This window comes from Ischnura elegans, chromosome 5, assembly GCF_921293095.1.
Source record: "Ischnura elegans chromosome 5, ioIscEleg1.1, whole genome shotgun sequence".
Classification (NCBI taxonomy): Eukaryota; Metazoa; Arthropoda; class Insecta; order Odonata; family Coenagrionidae; genus Ischnura; species Ischnura elegans.
The window spans coordinates 33028422-33051598 of NC_060250.1; the positions used below are offsets into that span (position 1 = coordinate 33028422).

General features: G+C 39.5%; 1 protein-coding gene across 3 annotated transcripts in view; it reads left to right on the top strand.

Moving 5' to 3' along the window:
- Positions 1-350: 350 nt before the first annotated feature.
- LOC124158684 overlaps positions 351-23177 on the top strand; it is a 141067-nt gene continuing 118240 nt past the window's right edge. For 2 of the 3 annotated variants that reach the window (XM_046533916.1, XM_046533917.1), the window contains exon 1: positions 367-589. The gene's annotated coding sequence lies outside the window, so the exon portion shown is untranslated. Of the gene's footprint in view, positions 590-23177 lie in introns of all 3 variants that reach the window. The other variant, XM_046533918.1, reaches the window with a different exon arrangement.

Sequence of the window (23177 nt, forward strand, 5' to 3'; positions counted from 1 at the left end):
AACTGCAATCCCTCCCACTCTCTCCAGCTCCTCTCCATATACGTTCTCCGTTCTGCGGTGCCGTGGGAGGAGGAGGAGGAGGCGCGGAAAGTGGGGGGGGAGGTGGAGAAGGAGAAGATACTCTGTGAGCAGTGGAGTGAGGGCGTGGAGGTGGAGTTATCGGTGTAGGGAGGTGGAGAACAGGTGGGCCGCCCGCGAACCGGGAGGTGGAGGTTGAATATTCGCCGCCGCCGCGCCGGGGTAAAACTGGCAACGTCGCCTGCGGCGGCCTCCGACGGCGTTGCCACGTCTACGCTCCATCCGGCGGCGGCGGCGGCCAGGAGGAGGTCTCGCGAGTCGGTCATCGACTGTCGCTGAAGCAGGAGGTGGGATTTGGGGAGTGCGGAGGTGGTGTGGTGGTTGGCGTTGGGCGTTTCGCCTTCTCCCGGAGGAGGGATCCTTCGCAGCCTCCTCCCTTGCCGGAGGAGCGACTCCGGGGGCGCGTGTTCATGTGACAGGGACCGCGAGAGGCGCTGCTGCTCTTGCCCGGAAAGAGGAGACGCCGACGCCCACACCCGTTCGCCGGCGTTCGGAGGCACCCATCTCTTCAGTGAGTACAGTGATGTTGGACGAATGGATTTATGAAATCACGGAAGTTTAAATCCCTTTGTTTTCTCAGAAAATTTTTTGGAAGTGGTGTTCTCGGGTCTTCATAACTATCTGAAGTTGCAAATTATCTGATGTTTCGATTGCGAAGTTAGCCATTTTATTTAGGGTTTTGCCAACGGGAGTTATTCACTTTATTCACTAAAGGCTCCTTATCACTTGCAGTAGAATTAGCCCCTTTAAACTCCGGATACAAATATCCGACGTTTCGCTAGCGATATTTTTTATTTAGAAGCCATTTCATTTAGGGGTGCGCCAGCGTGAATTATTCACTTTCTGCACTAAGGCTTATTACCACTAGAAGTAGACTTAGCCACATTAAACCCCTGAAACAAATAATTGACTACGTGCATGGCCTCTGGATTAAAATTCCATTTGCTTTGAAGCTACGATCAATGAGATACGAAGCTACGATCGTTTGAAATCAGGAACTATCCCTGAAGACGGTGGTAGAATTCGCTCCTGGAATATTGGATCAGACTAAACTTTGGACGTGGTACAAATGCCTAGAGCGCCTTGTCGCACTGGGAGTCGTTGGTAATTTTACTCCTTCCAGTAAATATAAGAATATCCGGAGAAATTGTTAAGCTTTAAATACGTCTCGTGCTTGCCTCAAAAAATATCAAATGCTCGCGGGATGGTTAACCTAGGATTACCATCTTAGTAGTATCATCACTGTCTCCTGCCCTACACCCGTATTTTCTGGGATTGGTTAAATTTACAAAATTGGCTGTGGCTTCGTGGAAGTATATCCTTTTTGCCGATATTAACGTAACGGAAGCCGTTTTCAGCACGTTAAACCTGAATTCACCTCTAATTTTCAATATTACTTGTAGATGATGAAGGGTACCTGAAAATTTTACGGTATTGTATATTCCTAGTCATGACAATAAATATTTGAACTGCGTACAAAGCACAATATTAAGATGAAAAAAAGTTCAATTCCAACCACAAGCTTCGGCTGCACCAATATTGTGTGAGTGCTACCTGTGGCAACCAATAAAAGCAATCTAACTTGATAAATTCGAATTTGTATAATGTGTAGTTTTAAAGGAAAAAGAATTTCGATTGTGTCGGAGGAACAAGAGAAAACTATTGGAAATCAGCCAAGATTTCCACCCTCGGGCTATCGTTGTCAGTTTTGGTGCGAGCTGTTGGGCTTCAGTACGAAAGTAAAAATGTTTGTTTTCGGTTCAATCGCCTCTGTTCACCCCGTGAATGTTTTCTTTTTGAGCATTCTTCCGCTGGTGGCATCAGCACGGCGGAGGCAGAGCGAAGCGCCGTGTGTGTGTATGTGTGCTGCGGGGAATGGCCACGTTTATTCGGTCTCATTATTTTTGTTTTCGTGGGGTGGGCCAGCGGGCGGGCGGTTGGCTGCGCTGGAAACATTGGAGGATTGCGAGTCCAACGCTCGTCTGCACGGTGGCGATCCTCCTCCTCCAGGGACTGGCGCCTGCACTCTAACACTTACCCCAAGCCCGAGGACATCTGGGAATATATATTTTCTGCCAGGAACCCGAGTAGAGCTCGGGCTGTCGTATTTGATTCCGTGGAAAAGTATTCCTTGAGTTTTTCTCGGACCCGAACCATTTAGCCTCTTCCACCCGTCAGCGCCCAAAGTTTTTTTTTAAATCACATATCTTTCACTTTTATAAAATACATATGAGCTCAACACAATGAAAAAAATTTAAACTAAGTCAATAATAGAGGGAACCTTCTACTAAGTATGGGCACCGAAATGTACGCAAAAGCTCACATATTAAATGCATTGCAGGAGTATTGGCTCGGCACTGCACTTGGTGCCATATAGCACCCGTGGGCGTTGACGGGGCTAACTGGTGTTATTGCATGGAAGGTGGTGTCATTTAGCGGATCCTAAATGTACTTGTTTGGATTGGGAAATGATTTTATAAAAAAAACAGCAAAAGCCCTTTCTCGCAACCCGCACATGAAGACACCACGGGCTTCAAGGTGTTAATGGGGAAGAAAGGAGAATTTAATGGTGTAATAATGAAGGATTTTCATTTAAAAAAGAACCGAATCCATCTCCGAGTACAAGTTTCGAATAAAAATTAAACGAATCTCGACAATTTCGAGGGCATTCAAATCAAACTGCAAATATTTCTCTAGTCTTATTCAGGAAAACTTGTGGAAGTGTTACGTACCTAGTTGGTGAGTAAAAACTATGCCTTATCAAAACGATAAATGTTGAAAGTAAAGCAATTCATTCTTCGGAGGATTCAACCATCCTCAGGAACACTTATAATGTGATTGCAGTGGATTTTGCGTATACAAAAATAAGCCATGCTGATTCGAACATATCTCATTCGAATCATTACAGTTCACTCGCTAAAAGCCTTACGAGAGCTATTTACAAGATAATCAGCAGGCTCTGTTTGTGAAGAGGATTGTTTACACCGAGGGTAATTGGAAAACATAATATCTGTGTTGGATAGTTTCCATTACTCATTTCGTTGTTATTACTGCACACTCAAGTGTGGCCATGTTCATTATGTGGTTCAAACAAATCGCATCGTGCTAACCAAATTTATCTGCATATACGTTTATCCTTACAATCTGCCTCAATAGGAGAGTGGCGGGTGTTGTTAGAACACCAACCGTTAACCTGTGCAAGAATACTAAAAACTTGAGGTGAGCTTTACGGGATTCAACTGCATGAGTTCTACCTAGCATTCGTAGTCATCTATTGTTCGGGTGAAAAAGGAATTAATAACCCATTTGTACGGAAAAATATATCTTATTTGAACGGTTCTGTTGGACTAGGAAATTAGGCGAGGTTTCATAATAGTGTTCCCGCATCACTCTGAAAGTTATCTGTTTTTAGTTATTCAAGAAATCTAAATTATCTCGTAGCCTCCGAGTCTTTAGCGACTTCCAGCCTAATTCGTTATAAAGCTGTGTAACGCTCTCTATTCTCTCATGTTGCACACAGCAATTTAAAAACTCATGAAATTTAATTTCCATAACCTTATTTTACCCCTGCGTACGGTGAAATTAGATACTCAACAAAGTGCACATAGGGATACAGGTCAACATATTTAATATTCACATCACAAATGGTGGTCGCAACTGGTGAATCGTGCCGATTTCCTTTAAGTACGCTATTTAGTTCAAATTATTATTATATGTAATGTAATATTATGAAAATATTTTAGAGTTCATTGACTATGATTCTCTACTTTAACCGAGAAAACAATCCACGCCGCCGTGTGTATAACTTCTCCCTCTTAGCGTCTGCATGTGCATTGTTTAGTTTCAAGTACTTCTTCATTATTAAGCGTATTCATGTTAATGTGCTTCATGGTGAGTAAAGAAATATCTTTTTAGAAATCTGAAATGATATATTTTACAAATATTTTAGACTTTATCGATGACTGATTCCCCCCGCCCGAGAAAAAAATATAAATCCAAGCCCTTGCGTGTTTAAATTCTCCTCCTTTGCCTTCTGAGTGTGTATTGTTTCTGTGTGTAAGCGGAGATGCATGGTGCGGTGGCGTGGTGGTTGGCAGAGTACACATACGAGGGCGATCCGTTGCTGTGGGGCCGTCGAGTGGGAAGCTTTGCCCGTGGTGGGATGTCACTGCGAGGGCGGCGTCCGCCGCTCACTCGGCTGGATGCTGCTGTTGTATGCATTGTACACGCACTGGCGTGCCTCCTTTTGCCAAACAAAGTGATGTGGGAGGCTAAGAGGTGCGGGGTGCATGGGTGCAGGAAATTGAATCGAGCGTGGGAGATGGAGCGGAGGATGGCGAATCCTATTTTCTTTCCTGTTTGGTACATCTTGTGTATGTATATAAAGGATCTTTCTCTCACAGGCTGAACAATTAACTTTTCGTTACGTGACTTTTTGATTTCCCGCGAAGTAGCTACAACAATATCGTTAATACAACAATACTCCCGTTAGTTACCATTTATTTGTGAACAACTGTGAAATTTTGAGCTAGTTCCGTCATTTAGTTCGCGTTTGATAGTCATTGAAAGCAGAAAATCAAGCGAATTCTAACGAACATGGAAAAAAGTGAATTTCGCGTTCTAATTCAACGTTAATTTTTATTAAAAAAAACTCTCACCGATAACAAGTAAACACGAAAGTCTGTGTTCATTACTCACCCTCGATGAAATCACGTGAGGACATCCATATGCAATCATACCACGCAGATAACGGAAGAGGTTATCTGTAAAGGAGTAATTTACTTTTCACAATCCCACAGTGATCGAGTGAGCTTATCGGGATTAAACCCCCTTCCAAATGCAAGTGTGCATTCATTGTTTTGAAACCTATTTGGCAATTCACGCCTCTCAAAATTCTTCTTCACATTGGTATATTTTTTCCGATATCTGATATATATCGAGGTATCCGTTGAAATATATCATATTGTACGTATAATCGTCAGTAATTTCACATCCCCTATCATTTTTCCGTTACCCACCACATTATTGCTTGGCATGATTGGACCTTGCTAGCTGGAAATGTAGTCAAGTTCAAATTTTTAATCAAGTTTTAGTGTAATTGTTGAAATCTCTTAAAAAACAAATTCCTGTTGTATTCTACATCATGTGGTTGCTTATGTCAATCGTTACAGGTCATTTATCTTCAATAGTCCGTCAGCTTTGTGAGACGTCGAATTAGTTGTTTAATAGATTAAAACTATGTAAATTCCATACAGTTTTTATTTTCTTAACTCCAGATATTAGGAAACATGGTAAACATTATCGATGATGACATGCGAGTGTTGATATTGGTCGGAATTAAGCAAATAAAAAGTTGTGTGGAATTTACAAAGCTTTTATCAGTGTATTAAATCATGAATAAACATGCCATTGTTAATATCGAGCTGCCCTATGACGCAGAGAAGTATTTTATTACCAACTGTTGGAATTAATACCAACTGAACATGCCTATATGCAGATGATTTGTAGCTTCCATAAAACCCGCATTGGGTTTGCTTCGGCACCAGTGTTGACATCGGTTGGTCGAAGATGACCTTGATAATAATGGAACCAAGAATCTGAGACCACGGTCTGCGGTTTTGGTGAACGAAAGAAATGGAGTTAAAAAAAAGGCCCGCCACGTATTGCTTGGTTCATTAGGCACGAAAGTCGTTCCTCTTTCCGAGAAGCAGGAGGATGAACCGCTCCGGTGGATGGGACGCGGAATCTATTCGTTCCAGCTGGAGTCTTCCTCAAACGCTCCCGTAGCGGCGGGGATGGAAGAGATGCCGTGCCTCTAGCGGATATGGGCGGCGAAGGGGTTGCAAGACGGCCTGCGCTCTATAACTGTTGAGCGCGATACGTGGGAGGGGGAGGCGTAGCAAGGTAGCGGACATCGCGCTATGGTTGAAGATATTACAAAAATAAGTTTTTTAATCCTCTTTCACAGACATCTGATGGTACTAGCGATAAGAGCCATCGTAAATTTAAGAATTTTGTAGCACTTTACGAAGGAATATTTCAGTATAAGAATATTTTTTACGAAAAACGTTTTTCCCGCGGTTATTTTTTAATAAACTTTGATGTCATAAAATTTGATTTCATGTTTTCTATCTTTTTCCTTCCTTTTAATGATCGCAGCGCTGCCATCAAAAATTAGTGGCAATTTTTTGATTTAATCTTCATGGTTAATTTTAACCCTTTCCGGTCCAATTTTTTATTAAAATATTTTTTTTTTCAAAATAATTTTTAGGAGAAATATTTACAGGAATGATTCCCTCGAAATGTTTTCATTTTATTTTATAAATTAAAAATCCACCGGTTTTAATATTATATATGTTCTATTAAAGAGTGTATTAAAAATCACTGTCTATGTGAATTGAATAGCTGTAAAACCAATTTTTAATGATAGATCGCTTTGTTTATTATGAATTAGCATTAGTATTATTATGCATTAGCATTGTTATACATATTTTGTTTATAATTTTCATTCAATTATTAATCAGTCGAACGAATGCGCTGCTAATGGCCTTAGTTGTCGACTCACCCAAAAAAGTCATAACTACTCCTCGGATATCTCATATTTTGAAAAAGAATATTTAAAAAAATTTGGGTCCAACTAATGGTAAGTTGCAAATTGCAAATATTTTGGTAGTTCGTTCCTCAGTCTAACAAATAATAAGAGGAAGGTGATATTACATTCTATATTGATTCTATAATTTCTTCGAATGTATTGTATCTCGGCATATTTCGAAACAGTATGGCTTAATAGGTGATGGAAGCGCTTTACCTCATATCTGACTATCGCTAGCTGATCAGTAGTTAACTAAGTCATTCGGTCATTACCAGTTACCTTTCTACGAGCGCAGTGAAGTGGCTTGAAATTGTGGGATTTTCATCTAATAAACTAAAATGGACATTTCAAATGTCAATGGAAAGTCATATCCAACTACCTGAGTTTTTGTGTTTGTTTGTTCGGGTTAATAAATTGGTCTGAGTGACCCGTTTTAGTAAACACATCAACACAATAGTAAATTTTGTTATTGCCTTTCTGAGCGCTTCATATATTTCTTCAATTTAAATTTAAGGGATGATAATTTAAATGATAGCCCTATGATAGGAATTTAATCGCTGCACCAAATTAACACCACTCCCACTTATCGTCGTAGTATAAGTAGTTGACGAAGTCGGTCATAGCCATTTATTACAACTTTTTCAAGCTGTGGGTGCAGTGAAGTGGTCATGTATGCGAAAATTTTAATACAATCAGCTTAAAAAAGTTATGAAAAATATCTATTGTGACTTATCTCCACTTGGTTGAATTCAAGCGTCTTTTTTGTCCGGATAATACTCGACATATGGATGATAAGTATGCATACGGTCGTAGGAAAGAGTGTTCATAGTATGAGTTTAAATTAGCAGTTGCTTGGTGAATTATTATGTTAAATTAGTTTTTTAATATCATTTTTCATGCCTGGTAATGGACTCGAGAGGGTGTTATTGGGTTCGAGCCCCGGTGGCGTCACCATCTCGCCTTGGACGCTCATCTGATCCGAGAGGATCCCTTCGTGCGTGCGCGGGGGATTTGCGTGCCTGCTTGTCTTCCCGACAGCCTTTGCGTGCGCTCGCGGAAGAGTTTGCCAGGAGATGTGGATGATACATGATATTTTATCACTCGACCGGCTTTTATTTCTCTACGACAAACCATCTTGCGGAGATGAGTTACGGTGACGATAAATGAGGAAGCACCTCACGGTCATGTTGTCTGCTGTAGGTACTCACATCTACGCAAAAAACTCAGAGCCCTTTTCATTAGAACAACCAAAAGATCGAAGACGGTTACTCGCTATGTATACTCTGTGGTATAATTAAAATAGTATCGTCTTATGCGGAATCCGAGTGCATGTAAGAATTTATATTGTTATTTCTAGTTATTGGTAGTCGTTGATATGGTTGAATTTGTGCTATATTCCCATTCATTTATTTATATTGCCCTAGACCTATTGTTTTAATTTTTTAAATATGAATTCTTGAGATTTAGGTCCTTTCATATATGAATCTTATGTGCCGATGTTTCGAAAATTTATTTTTCATTGTATCAACAATCTAAATAACTACGTAAAAGCCTTCAAGTTGAAAATTTACTTAGGCATATGTTTTGAATATAAAAGGACCTTATCCTCAATTATAAAAGATATTCCCACTCTTATCAAGAGGAAATCTTAGTGTTTTATTCAGTTTTATTATACCCAAGCAGCAAGCAATATCCCTGCAACGTCCAGGCAACATTTTCAGCATTAACATATGATATCCGTGCAATATCCAAATCCAATTGACATTGTGTGGATCTCTGTCAAATATCCAAAGGACGTGCCCGACAACGTTGCAGCGATGTCCAATAGTGGACATGGAGTTTCATATAACAGCATCTCTCACATATCTTCACAATATCTAATGAGGAGATAATGGGTGTGCTTATTATGGTTGTTGGTAATCCCCAGGAATGCAAACAAAACATTTGTGCTCTTCAATTCTATACAGAACATATGTTTCTCAATGATACTGTAAGCAATAACAGTGTTTTAATACCACGGATATCACAAATTGTATATCTATTAGTCGTTATTTTTACAACTCGTCGTGGATGTTACAAATAGGATATCTATGTTACGTTGTCAGAATATCCATCGTATAATTACAACGTGTTTTGGATATATCAACATTATTTAGGTATCCGATGAATATTGCCAGCTGCTTGGGTAACAAGTTGTCATTTATATTTTAATGGGCCGAAGATTAAAATTACGTGACTCAGTTCAAGTTCGTGCGTGGTGACAGGTTTCAACTTGTTTGGGTAATGGATGTGGTGTTAGTTGTCGATCGAAGGCCACAGAATGAACTGGATCTAACGAACTGGAACACTTGAATAATAAAAAAATAGCCAAGAAGCACTAACTAACAGTCATAGCGGTAGCTGCTTGATTATGGCTGCATCGGCACGAAAGGATTAGGAAAAAAACTGCCCCCGCGGCTGGGGTGACCAAAATAGTCATTTTACATTGAATGGGATAACTGTTTGCTCTTTTAATTCTGTCGGGGGTTGGAAGGAGGGTGGTGGTGAGTTCTTCGCTAATTTAGTGCCGGTCACCGTGTAAGGTATTTTTTTCTCATCCTTCCCTTTCTTTAAAAAGAAAAGCGACTCCGCGGCGGGGAAGATGCGGTCGCTTGCGGATTGGACGTGAGGCGAGTGCGAATGTTAAGGACAAGCTGGGACGGGGTGGTCGGACTAGGTAGAAGCCCTCTCCCCTTGCTTACCAACTTCCGACCCCTTCCTGCTCCTTCGTTCGCCTGCGAGTGATGCAAGCGATACCACATCGATATATCGAATAACTGGATATATCGGTACCACATCGAAATATCGAATAATTTGATAATATTGGTCGATAAAACGGAAAATAAATTGCAAGGTCAATAGGAGAAGCGAGTGATACATGCGATACTAAATCGACTTCGATATATATCGAATGACTCGATATTAATGGTCGATAAACCGTAAATTCAAGTGGAAAGTCAATAGGAGAGGCGAGTGATAATGGCGATTCCACATCGACATCGGTACATCGAATAAATCGATATCATTGGTCGATAAATATTAAAATCAAGGGGAAAATCAATAGGAGAAGCATCGCCTCGGTGTTTTCAAAACACTCACTACCCGATACAACCTCTGAATTAAGTTTTTTATCCCTCGGTTTATAGAAGAATGGATGATATACGAGAGTTAAATAATAAGCTAGTAGAGAATCGGTGCATTTACGGTAAAAACTAATGTTGACAGTTGTATTGTAGCAAATAAGTTCAATGCGCAAGCGGCAACGTTGATTTAACGATGGTATTGACGCTGCTGAGATCAAACGAAATGGTCAAGATCAGAGTTTAAAAATCGAGTTTGGATCGAAACTGCAAGATCATGGCTCGATTTCGATTTTCTCGATCTTTGACTATGTATTAAAGCTCGATTTTAAATTTTAATCGAAATCGATCTTTAAATCACTATACGATTCCTCCGTAAATTTGATGGTGGACGACTATTGTATTCCATTTCGACTTGCATAAATCTAGCTGTCCTCGTCCTCCGCATCTCTTTCCGACGACATCAGACCGATCCAACCGCTCATCCTCCCGGGACCTCGAACCCTCCTCCTCCAGCCATTGCTGCCGCTGCTGCTGCCCGCGGCGTGACTCGGAACAAAACCGTTTTGCAGTCTCCTCTCCTCCCTCTCTCTTCCGCCCATTGATAACCAATGCCCCCTCCTTCTCTCCCCTCTTTCTCCGCCTCCACCGACGGACGACCAGTTCTCCGACCGACCGTTGAGATCTCCTGCTCCTCTTTCGGAATGCCATCACCGTGCCGTGAACTAGAGATGGACAATAAATACCGGTATTAAGTGGATTACCGAGTACTGTTTTGTAAGTCGCTCGCAATACCCAATATATATTTCAAATCGGTACTACTAATAGTGCCGAATAATGGGAATCTAAATAATAAATTTATCTATTAGAACAGATATGGCGGCGGGGATAAGTCCTTGCCTACCATAACGAAGGTCGCGGGTTCGTTTTCCGCCGCGATAGATTTCCCCTTCTTGGACATGGGTGTGTGTGATCGTCTGTTGTTTATTGTTTAAGCTCCCGATGTAAAGGTCACATTGTGCTGTTTTCCGGGGTAATGGAGATAAATAAATAAAAATATGCTAATTTTGACAAAAATTTTGTGGAACCTCTTTTAACCCTGCGTAGGGCGCTGCCGATCTTAGAGGCACAGGTATCGGTTTTTCTGGTGCTCCTACCTTCAGAGGGTCAAACGAGACTTGCGATTTTTACATTTTGGCTTGCTTTGTTTTTGTGAATAAATAAATACTCAGAAATGAAAGAAAATATTTTCCCTTATTGTCTACATCCTGTGAATCCTACAGATGATTTATTGATTGGAAAATTTTGGTTAGACTTGTTACGGCGTATTAGGGATTTTTTTCCGTCATGTGCCTGTCAGACTCACCTCGTCCTTCGGAGAGTTTAACGACCACCCCTCTTAAAAACCATTATTGTACGGAATCGATTGCAACAAGCCTTTTTGCAGTGAGCAGGTTTATGGCATTTCATATTCCTATTCAAAGACCACCTTTTTGAAGGAAATTTCCCTCTGTTCCACTATGAAAACGCTGAAACGCTGGAATAGAATAATAATCCATGGAAAACTTTCTGCGAATTTGTGGAAATATTTTTACGAACACGATTATCACCCTTTTCAGCATTTCCAAGTCAGTTTTTCAACTTTCCTGGAAATCCAATAAGTTTTCATGTTTTATTTTTCGATCTAGCTACCTTGTAATTAGCAATTAAATGTATGACAAGATACTATAACCTATCCAGACCTCTCCACCTCTGTCAAACGACCATTTCACAGTGGAACCGTCGGTTTTCGCTCAGTGTAGGATTCGTTGTACAGAAAAAGTAGTGTTTACCGTAAATGCACCAATTCTCTACTAATAGACCTATTTCATAACTCACGTCAGTGACTGTAAAGCGGTATCTTTAATCTTATTTATATCTGTTCTTCGATAAAAATGGTGGTATCCCCCTTTATATAGAGTTACAATTCCTCCCATGCCGAATAGTGAATTATTTGTCCGCGATTCATGACCAAAAATATTTACCACTCATGGACGCTGATTTAAAGTGCGAAATTTGTTGTAATATCCTTAAAATTTGATTTAAAGATAAACCAAACAGAAAAAATTATCGATGGAAAAAATTATGCCATTCCTTGAATTATGTGCTTTCTTTATTTTAAAATCATATCGCCATATATTTTTGCTTGTGCTCAACTTATTTCCCTGACTCACTTATGAATGAAAATTTGGAGAAATAGTCAACGTAAATATAGAGTTGTGTCAGGCTTAATCTGGTGGAATTTTATAACAACATATTGTGAATTAAAACTCACTGGGGTATTTTCGCAAAATCCTATATGTGTACCCTAACACAATTATTATCCACAAGAATTTGTGAAAAATTGTTTGTAAGTTTTAATCTATATGTAAATACTTTTACTTATACATTCAATGGTAATATAGTGTGCATATTAAAATAAAATTGTTGCAATTTTCCACAAATATTTAATGCGTACGATGCGTTGGAAAAGTGCAACTACCTTTCATTTAAATATGTCGAACTTCCACTATATCACGCCACAATCGGTTGAATTTACATATAAAAGTGTGCATTTAAAAATACCAACAAGGTTAATCCCCCCACCAAATTAATTTCTGCGACTTGCTCCATACTTTACCACTGTGATCGGCCCTAATGAGAAGGGTATCTCCCACGGCTAATGTCGGGATGGCGTTTCTGCTTGCATCCCCGTTTTCTTCTTCCCGTTGCCCAAAGAAAGAATGCGTTTGCGGATATTTTCACAGGCATTTGTGGAAAATTGCCGGTAAGTTTTTTTAAAAATTTCAATGCAAATAGTTCTCTTTATCCATTTACCGGTATATAATGTGCATGTTGAAATAAAATGTAGTTGTTCTTTTCCATCTTATTTTATAATTTCCATCTGATCATATGACTCTGGTCTTGTATCACATGATTGATCTGTGAGCCGAAACGCGTCGTACGTATAAAATAATTTTAGAAAAATGCAACAATATTTTATTCCAGTAGGTCAAACTTCCACTGTATCACGCCTAAATCGTTTGAACTTATGAAATAGTTTGCATTTGAAATATACCAACAAGGTTGTTCCCCCGCCTCCCAAATTAATTTCCGCAACTTGCGTCATCCTTTCCCACCGAGTTTTGGCTTTTGTACAGAAGGGGATATCTCCCATGGCTAGTGTCGGTATACCGTTTCTGCTAGCATCCCCGTCTTCTCCTTCCCGTTGTCCAAAGAAAGAGTGCGTTTGTGTGTTCAAGTGAGGTTAAGAAGGGTAGGTGGTGGGACGGGCAAGAGGAAAAGGGCGAAAGCACTCGAGGAAGGAGGCATCCTTGTCTTGTGTTTGTCAACTGTAAACTGCAAGTGTTTCGCGTACATGGAAAGTTGGGTGGGGTGGTTGGGCTCGGCGGGCTACTTTTACGGCTTCGATGCGTGGTCATCGCCTTGCGGAGTCGTGTTCCCAGAGGAGATCACTTGAGAATCTACGCGTATTCTTTGCCATTCGCACGACATTCCCGTTAGAAATAGTTTAAAAGGAAACTGGTCCACCATTTACATTCCTGAGTTACTCTTCATTTCTACGCTACATCAACTATGGTAGCCCGGCAGTCTTCATTCCGAAGAATGGTTTTGTTTGGTTTGGATCGTATTTTTTTCACCCCGCGCTATCCCGTTAGAAGCATAGTCTCAATGTTGTCTTCCGTGTGGGATTCTGTCATCTTTATCAGGTATCAATTCAAATATCAATGGCTGTGGCTTCTTATTGCATTCTCAGATGATCTAGCCCAGTCATTTATTTGCGATTTTTCAAAGTCATTAAATGCCTGATCTCCGAATGAGTTAGACTGTACAGATCATTAAGAATGTAAATGAGAAGGAACTCGTCAATATGGAAAGGCTTGCAGATAGAAGAACGGAAAGGTGAGATGCATCAAACCAATCTCGCTATTGCTGAATTATGATAATATTGAGAATAGAAGGAATAATAGCATTGCTATTTCCACATGGTAATTTATTGAGACCGACCATGGTTTCGTTACAGCGTGACCTTGATAATATTAAACCCTGGTCGGTCTCAATAAATTACCATGTGGAAATAGCAAAGTTATTTTTCCCTCTATTCCTACTATTATGGACTTTCACCAAGTTTCGCCCACTACTATTAATTTATGATTATATCATGATGAAGTGCCTGATGATTCGCTTCGTGTATTCTATCCTCTATCATATTTTTTTATTTATCTCAATTACCCCCGAAAACAGCACAAAGAGGCCTTTGCATCGGAAGTTTAAACAATCAACAACAGGCGATCGCACACATCCATGTCCTGGCAGGGGCAACCTATCCAGGCGGGACTCGAACCCACGACCTTCGGTATGGTAGGCGAGAACTTATCCCCGCCGCCACCGCGGCCGACGATATATTTTATAATTGCTAACAACTGAATAGGTTTTTATTTATTTTGTGGCCCACCTACCTACAGATACGAAAACCACCTTTTTCTTGCGTTTCGTATTTAAAGAAATCTCAAGGTTTCGGTCATTCAAAAAAGGTGTCCCACATAACGCTTTCTGTCAGTTACTGGTAACGATTCATTGGCTGGAATCTCTTGAAATTCATTCAGCGAAACCACATTTCCGTTAAAATTCCTTTACAATTTCCTTCCTTGCTGATGTCGAGAGAACGAGAGACCATTGCACATCACATCCGTGTCGTGTATTTGCAGGCAACTGTAAACCGAGGATGCTGCACGTACATGGAAGTGAGTAGCTATTGTGCGGAGGCTGCTTTTATGGCTCTGCATGAGACACCATTACCTTGTGGAAGTGTAGTCTCTGAGATCATCGAGAGTTACTTGCACTCTTCGGCATTTCCGTGGAATTCCCGTTAGCAATGTCAACAAATGCTCTCTTTCTTCGCACACTCTTCATTTCTACAATCTCTCAATTGCGGAATTCCGCCGTCAGCTGTCGTCAATCTAAAGGTCGCTTCGCATCGTCTCTCGCAACTTTGTTCTCGTTTCAGCATATGACTTCTCTCCAATATTCCTTGTATTTACTGTATCGTGCACTGTTTAATTAGGGCGTTCCATCTACGGTCTTCTGCGGTGGATTAAGTTTCTCCTCTTTCGGGTAGGAATTCGGCCTCGTGTAAAATCTCTCCATCTGCTCTGAAAGTATATTTAAATTTTTACTTAATTTTTGTCAGCTACTTAGGTCGAATTAAGCAACGCTTATTTTTAGTTAACATATATCGACTTGATTTTTAGCATTTATTGTGTACTACTCAACAAGTGGTCCGGTGCCTACGGCTTATTTTTGTTATGAGCCGTGATGCATTTTCCTTATTTCTATGTTCAAATTAGATGTTGATTCTACGATAAATGAATTTATATTACCGTTATTATTATTATTAATTACAATCATTTCTAATATTTTGTGATTACAGCTGGTCTCAGTTTTTAATTCAAGACAAATTATTTATATAAGCATTTTAATTAACATTTTTACGAATAGGTACATAGGGTATAGATATCTCCGTAATGAAGTACAACAATTTCTGAACTATTTGAAGCAATGAAAAAATGAATAAAAATAACGTAAGAATCCCAATTTTTTAAGGGAGATTGCAATTTGAAGGTGATATTTTGAAAATTTCACGGAAATGGCATTTACTACTTTTCTCGTCGTCGGCGCGCCCTTTAGCGATCCTCTTGAAGCCTTCACTTCATCTCTGATGCAAGCTCCATTTCCTTCGTTCATCATAAGTGCCATTTTCTTATGTCACGATCGTTTCGTGCGATCGGAAGGAGTTGCAGCAAGTGCGATGTCTCAGACGAGACCTGGCATGTCCGACATCTTCTCGTCGCTAAGTCAACCGTTCGGTTTTCAACATCCGCTCACCGGAAAAATATTGATCGTGGGCGGATGAGAGCGGGAAGAATGTCTCCCATCCTGTCCGCTCATCTCTCGGGGACCGTTAAAAGGACAACGATGCCATCTCCCCACGGCCAGTTGACCAGAATTTCCTCCCCCTCCGCATTTAATTATGGTCGCCTGTTGACCGGTTATAGGAAGTTTGAGTGATGATCTCCGCGAGATTGAGGACTGATGCTGAGGAGTTCATTTAATCTCTTGACACAGTTATGTGACCTAACCTTTTCCATGGAAATTCATGAAAAGTTAAGTAAAACTTTATTGCATCAAGTGTCGTGATACCCGCGGAATTTTTGCGAGCTCGGAAATGAGGACATTGTTTGGAGAGTAGAAATACCTAGTATTTCTCGGGATTCCCACCGGGTTAAAAACTCAATTTTTGCCGAAGTTTAGAGCTCTGACTCCGAGAGCTTCACGCTGCGAAATGGAGAGCTTCACTGAACTTGAAGAAAAAACCAATTTGAAACACCTTGTTTGCAGGAATATAAGAATTAATAATCGTAAACGGGTCATTTTTTGATTAGACAATAGATCCTTATTTTTCCGTGCTATTTTTCGTATTGCATCCATAACGAATCTCGCGTAATTCGTGGTGAATAATCTCTTTCTGTCTCTGCGATTGATAAATCACAGTTTCTCATAAGAACGTGCTTAAGTTTCGGGGGGAGGGAGTGTGTCTTTTTCAAACCCAATTCACGGGTATCCCCAAAAACCTATACAGTCTGTCGGACAACGGAAGTTTCAAAACCTGGCACTTTTTCCTTGAGTTTCGCACTTTAATTTCTCCATTAGGTGCCGCAGACATTATACTTTGAGTAGTGTTCACGCAGAATATAGTAGTCCAAATTTAATTGCCTGAAATTGGAATTTTAATGTTTTTTTATAAAATTTACGGCAAGATATGCAAGAAGACTTACGGCAAAATCTCCTCAAAACCAAGTAAAAATAATCCCGGTCAGGATGACCGGTATCGCGGTTATATGTTAGACCTGAGGTTCCTGGTGTCGATTTTTAACGCAATAGATGGGCACATAAAACGAATGTAACGTAATTTTATCGAAAAATTAATCAATTTCATTGCAAATTTGCTGGTATAAAAATTTCTACTCGCTTGAGATGAAGAGCTAAAAAATCTGCTCAAAAATTACTCACACTTCAGATCCGTCCGTGGTTCCCTTCTAGATTGTGTTCAATCAAGCATTGATGGCAGAAATATTGAAGATTTTCTTTTTTTTCGGCATATGCTAAAAAAACGGATGTTGAGATTGATAATTTCGTTTTGTCTCCTGGATTAAGAAATCACAGTTCTCCATAATAGAATTTGCTTAATTTTCTGGAGGAGGAAGAGCGTCAAAATTTTCAGAATTAATGAATATAACATGCATTAAAGTCTTAAGATGAATAATTTCGTTTTGTCTCATCGATTGATAATCACAGCTAAGCATTAAAACTTGCTCAATTTTCTGGGGGGAGTAAGCGTCGAATTTTTTAGAACTATATATATAAGTTTCTATAAGACTTGGGTATCCCCAAAAACCTTTACCAGTGCCGATGGACCGCGAAAGTTTCTGTAACCTGGCACAGTTTCTTTCGCACTTAAACTCCTTCAATCTTTTTGCTGGGTGAAAAAGACCGCTTGCCATTGTGGCCCAGTGAGAGCAGCGGCGCCAGACTGGGGAAGGATCACTTGCACAAATCTGGGTGATGTCTCGGGACACCTGCGCTCAGCAGCTCTTGTTTCCTGGAAAGCGGAAGTCCGTGGGAAAACCGCATTGAGCGCAGAGAGAGAGAGAGGAACCTCTCACTCACTGAGAGTGAGCCAATTTCACTTGCTTCAAGGCTTAGTACCAAGTGTCGCGAGTAAAAGTATCCCTTGGGGTTGTTGCTTTGTCTGTTCTAATTGCCTAAAGCATACATCATTATGTTTCTACATGGAAAAGGTTATATCTAGGCTTTATGACGCTGATAGCACAAATCGGCAGACGTTTTCGTGTGCAAATTTATTTACTTTATTTAGAAAATATGTAAAAACACTTAGCGACAGAGGAGTAGGTGTTTATGTTAACTTCCCCCTCCTAACGCATTGAGATATGGAATCAAATTTTGCACTCACTTACTGATTACTAATACCCATAGTACCATGGTAATACCATGTTTAAATAGCAGTAATTATCCTTATCTGTGGTTGATAAAAGTGATACACATGCTATGGTCGATTACAGAGAAAAATGTAATATTTTTATCAAAATAAATTATTTTTTAGATAATTACAAAGAATATCCCTCGCAAGAATTGAAAAAAATCCATTTAAAAGCATTCCGGTAAGAAAATCCTAGCCCTTTATCATATTTACCCCATGAGTTGAGGTGCATTATTGAAAATCACAAAATTAAACCAATGCACTGAATCGATGCTCACCAGGACCCTGAAGGTCAGTTACAAGTATGCAGTGTAGAAGCCCTCTTATTGAAGAAATAAATAAATTTGCCTAGTTCCATGGTGATATATTCCGAAAAGAGAGAAAAGCCTTCAATATATCTGTCATCAATGCTTTGAATTGAACACCATCTTGAAGGAAACTAAGAACGGATCTGAAGTATGAGTAATTTTAGGGCTGATGATTTAGCTGTTCATCTCAGGGGAGTAGAAAGTTTTAGCTCAGCAAATTTTCAGTGAAATTGTATTATTTTTGGATAAAAATCAGAGTAAATTTATGTATACACTTGTATTGAATCCTTAGGCGGGAAAAATATCACAATTTAGTAAGAACTATCAAGAAATAACTCGCTGGTTTTCGATTTATCAGTTAAGGGGCCACCCTCTTCGTGTAACAGTCAGAAAATTATCTCTTCTGCCGCAGATCACTGTCGCGCCTATATCAATTTGTGATAAATGGACAATTAATAAGCATTAATTGACGGCAGTGCCCTGCTTTGCTCTTTTTAAATAGGCCCACATGCCATCTTATTTAACATGTACGTTATAAATACAGCCCTGCAAGCCACCTCTATAGGCGTGTGGTGGGAAGTTTTGGGACTTCAGCAAGAATACTAAAAAAATTAGTCGGGCATTGTGAAAGGCTTGATTTCCTGAGTTCGACCGAGCATATATTAAAATCCTTTGTTTATCTGAGAAAAACGAATTCCTAACGCTATCCTTTCGGCAGTGAATATCTCTCATTTATAAAAATGCTATATAATATTTCCTAGTCATCTCTTTTCGCAAGTGGCTATCCTCCCTCTTTTCTCTATAAATTATCATTCTGATCTCCTTTTTCATGTTTTTATTCAGATGATCGGGTGAAAAATAAGTGAGCAGAGTGAATTTCATTCAAGGTATTTGTTATCCTTCGAGAGGAAGCTTGAACCTGGGAAATTGCCCAATAGGTTATTGCGAGTAAACGATATGCGTATGTAAATTGCTATGATTGTGTGGTTTGTTGGAAATAAGTTCAAGTAATTCAGCCTCACACTGATGTATGTACTTAAAGCTCAAGGTGGTTTGTAAAGACGCGAAATCTGGAGAAGAGTGGGAAGGGAGAGGAATAAGGTGGATGTAAGGAGACGTGAAAGAAAAAATATACCAGGAAAATAACCATGTGAACTTGAGGTTTTAAATAACCTCTAAATTTGGAAGTGTTAAGTTTGTTCTTCAAGGTAAAATGTAATTGCTCAATCTTTTTCGTGAACGGTTACATGACGAAAATTGTGACATGTTAAAATGAAAGTAGTTTACACATGCGAATATCTGAATATCTGATAGAAAAATGGAATCTATTCTTATTCCATTCAAATTAGGATGCTGTTTCAGATTCATTCGTTTGTACCAAAGTTGCTTCGTATGGTTTTTTAAAAACTATTTGGGATACGCTTCCAAGTTATTTGACCAATTTTCGCGGAAAAATGATTCGGTACCATATTAGGAAACCGTTCCTATCCATTATGAACACGCAATTCCAACTTTTTTTTGACTAATTCTCGCGGAAAAACGATTAGCTGCCACGCACGGAAAATTACGGTAAATTTCATCGGTAGCACATTTTATGACCGTCGTTACACAAATCGACACCAGTGATAAAGTTATTCCAATTCAGGCTTACCAGGTGAAAAAGACTTGCTACCCAGAGTGCATTTCAAGCCCTTTCTGGTGTCTCTTGTCTACCTTTTCGGATATAGCGGCGCCATATAGTTGTGTCTGGAATCCTCGAACGCAGCTTCTTGCGCCGTCATGCGTGGCGTTTCGCGCTGGGCGTTGCTGCTTGTTTCGGCGGAGCGCGGGGAGAATGATTGAATGCTTCCTCTGGCCACCACCGCTGTGGGTAGACTTATCTTTTTCTGTATTTTCCGTCGATTACGGCCTCGCGATGGGGAGGTAAGCCGCGGCAAGTAAAAGGAAGAGTGTATTAAGAACTTAAGAACGGATATCAAATAAATAAAATAGATTTCTGAGACGTGCACTTTTTCCAAAATCTGTATAAAATCTACTAAAAGGTAAAAAAAACAAAGCTTTTTACCACTCGGAGAATAAAGCTTTGGGGTGAATGGGATTACTTGAAATGAGTGTAGAAGAGCCTAATAGGTAGGAATTGGCACGCAAAATAAGTACCTTAAAGCTGAGGTTATCACTTAAACACCAACTTCTAAATTATTATCATATTATCATGAAACATAAAAAAAGTTCGTAAATCAAGGCATTTTATTTAGGTTTTGTCATAATATTGAGATATATCCTTTTTTGTAAGTGGCTGATTTAGTAGAGATTTAAATTTTCAGTCGACATAAGGAATAAGAAAACAAATCACCTTTGCAAGCTGAGAGGAAGCATATACAAGGCGCTCATGGTGGCTTCGCTGTTGCCAAAAACCGAGGCTAATGTTTAAACCCCAACCTACGAATGAGGAAAAGTATCATATGAGGGGAATGGAAACTGAAAAGTAGATACATAAAAAAAACAATCATTATCCTGCCGTCTGCTCAATGACAGGTTCCAAACACCATCTTTGGTGTTTGGACCTCACCATCACCTTCTCCTTTCCCAGGCCTCCTCCTAGGCTTTCCTGTACCTCCTGTTTATATTCACTTCGTTTGTCAACTTCAGGCTTCTTCTTCATCTTCCCTTTTATCCTTCCACTGTCCCCTCGACTGATGATTTTAAAATCCCCTTCCCTCTTGAAATATTGTATTGTATAAAATAGCTAAGGGTATGCATGAGGGAAGAGTGGAGAGAAACCCGGCGTCGGCACTAGCATGTTCTTAGCGAAAAGCGCTGAGGGGATCATAGCTTAACGTCCTAAGCGATGGAGGGAGTGCTGTAATTGAAGTTCCCATCACAAAGCACTTAAATAGGGATCGGGCGACCTCTGAAAAATCTTTGCCACCGCTGGGGTTTGAACCCAGACCATCTTGATGGCAACCCAACACTAGCCACCATACCAATCCGGTCCCCTTCTGAAAGATGCTCGATCCAATCCCCATTTCTCTTTTCCATGGGTTTCAATTAAGTTTTTTCCTCCCCAGCTCTTTCCCCAATGCATATAATATGATTTAACTGATAAATGATACTTTTTCTTCCTCGTGACTATTTAATTTAATGGAAATAAAATTTACAATGAGAACAAGCCACACAATAGCAAATGTTGTAGTCGTAGTCAGCCAATCAGACCCATGAGAATATGCATCGCAAGATTTAATTTTTACATATTTCGATCGTGGTATAGTGCGCATAAGCTCATTCGTGCTCTTTTATATATTCTCTCTAAGGGTGGAAGTTAAACGATGCTACCGACGGAATTTGTCAGTGAGCGAATTTCCCTGAAATTGGGTTGGTGATCGCTCGAGATTTTTCATTTCTTTCGTTGCAGCCAGCTTTGAAGGTTCCGAAAATCGCATTCTTCTATCCTGATTCTGGGTATTATCATCATCCTGATTAGTAATCAATCCAAGGATTAGTTTGACGCATCTCTCCTCTCCACTTTTCTATCTGTTAGCCTTTACATATTTACGTAATTATTCTCTTTCACATCCTTAATACGCTGTCCTATGTGATTCATTCGGGGCCGTCTTCAGCGTTGGTAAAAATACTGAAAAAAAGTAACTAGGCTTAATCACAGTTACTTAGTTTAAGAAGGAATCACTTACGAAAACAAATTACTGACTTTAAAAGTAATCTGTAAAATTACAGTAACAATTGCAAAATACTTTTACTAAGATTGTCCACTCTAGAGACTACCCGTAAGCTGTCAAATGCTGCAGTGGAAATGTAGAATAAATGAGTTATAGGAATTACTGATTGAAATTTAACTTGTGATACATACAGTTGTGACTGTAAAAATACAATAGGTGTCATAATTTGTACCCATCATAATTAGGGAACAGCATAAGAGTGGCTGAACCTAAAATAGCAAATTATGGTATTCAGGGACTCGAAGTTATCTGTTGGCCCAGGTAAATCACTGAAATAAGTAAAGTAGTCGTCGATTACGAGCAAGTGACAATTACAACCAAAGTAACGGTTCCTTTTTCACCGCGAGGAGTAAATTACAAATAAAAATTACACTTTATAAGAAGAAATCCTTGCATGTAAAAATTACTGCAAAAGTAATTGTCACAAGTAATCCGATTATTTTTCCTCGTTGACTATCCAACGCTGGGCATCTTTTACCCTACTGTCCGTTCACTATCCCTCGACGAACGTTTCAATCATACCACATGATGTGGCCAATTAAGATGTCCCGTCTTTTCATTAGGATTTTTAGAAGACTTCTTTTTTTTCCCCACTCTTCGTGGCACTTTCTCATCACCTATTTGGTCGATCCAATTACTCTTCATTTCTCTCTGTGTCTTCGTAATTCGAATGATATAATCCACTAATCCACAATGAACGAATCCACTATAGATTTCTCTTCTCTTGTCAACGTCCAAGCTTAGTTCGCACGAAGAAATAAGCTCCATGTATAGCATCTGATGAATTTTTCTCTATTTTTATGTTTTTATTCTCGTTCTTGCATGTAAATTCTTCTTTAGGTAGAATGTCCTCACCGCCTGTGTTAATCTTTTACTTAATTATTACTTGCTTCGTCCTCTTCTCTTCGTAGATTTCTCTGGTTACTCGAATAAATAAATAATAATTAATCGTCGCTATAATAATTAAAGATAATATGAAAAATAAAAATAATTTTATTAATTTATTCGGCGCTATTTGAGGGATCAAAGAATACTAATTTATCAGCAATTTCAGTTGGACATTTTAGCGTTTTTATTTAACTTATTATTTTCATTAGGAGTATTTTGTTACTTTACTATGGCTTCCGTGCTAGCAAATCCCAATCACTTCATGGAAAGACAAAAATGATAGAACCGAGCAACGCTCTCCGGATGCCCCTTCTGGCATTCGTTTTTGGGAGTTTTCGCGGAAAAATGTTCGTGCAAAGA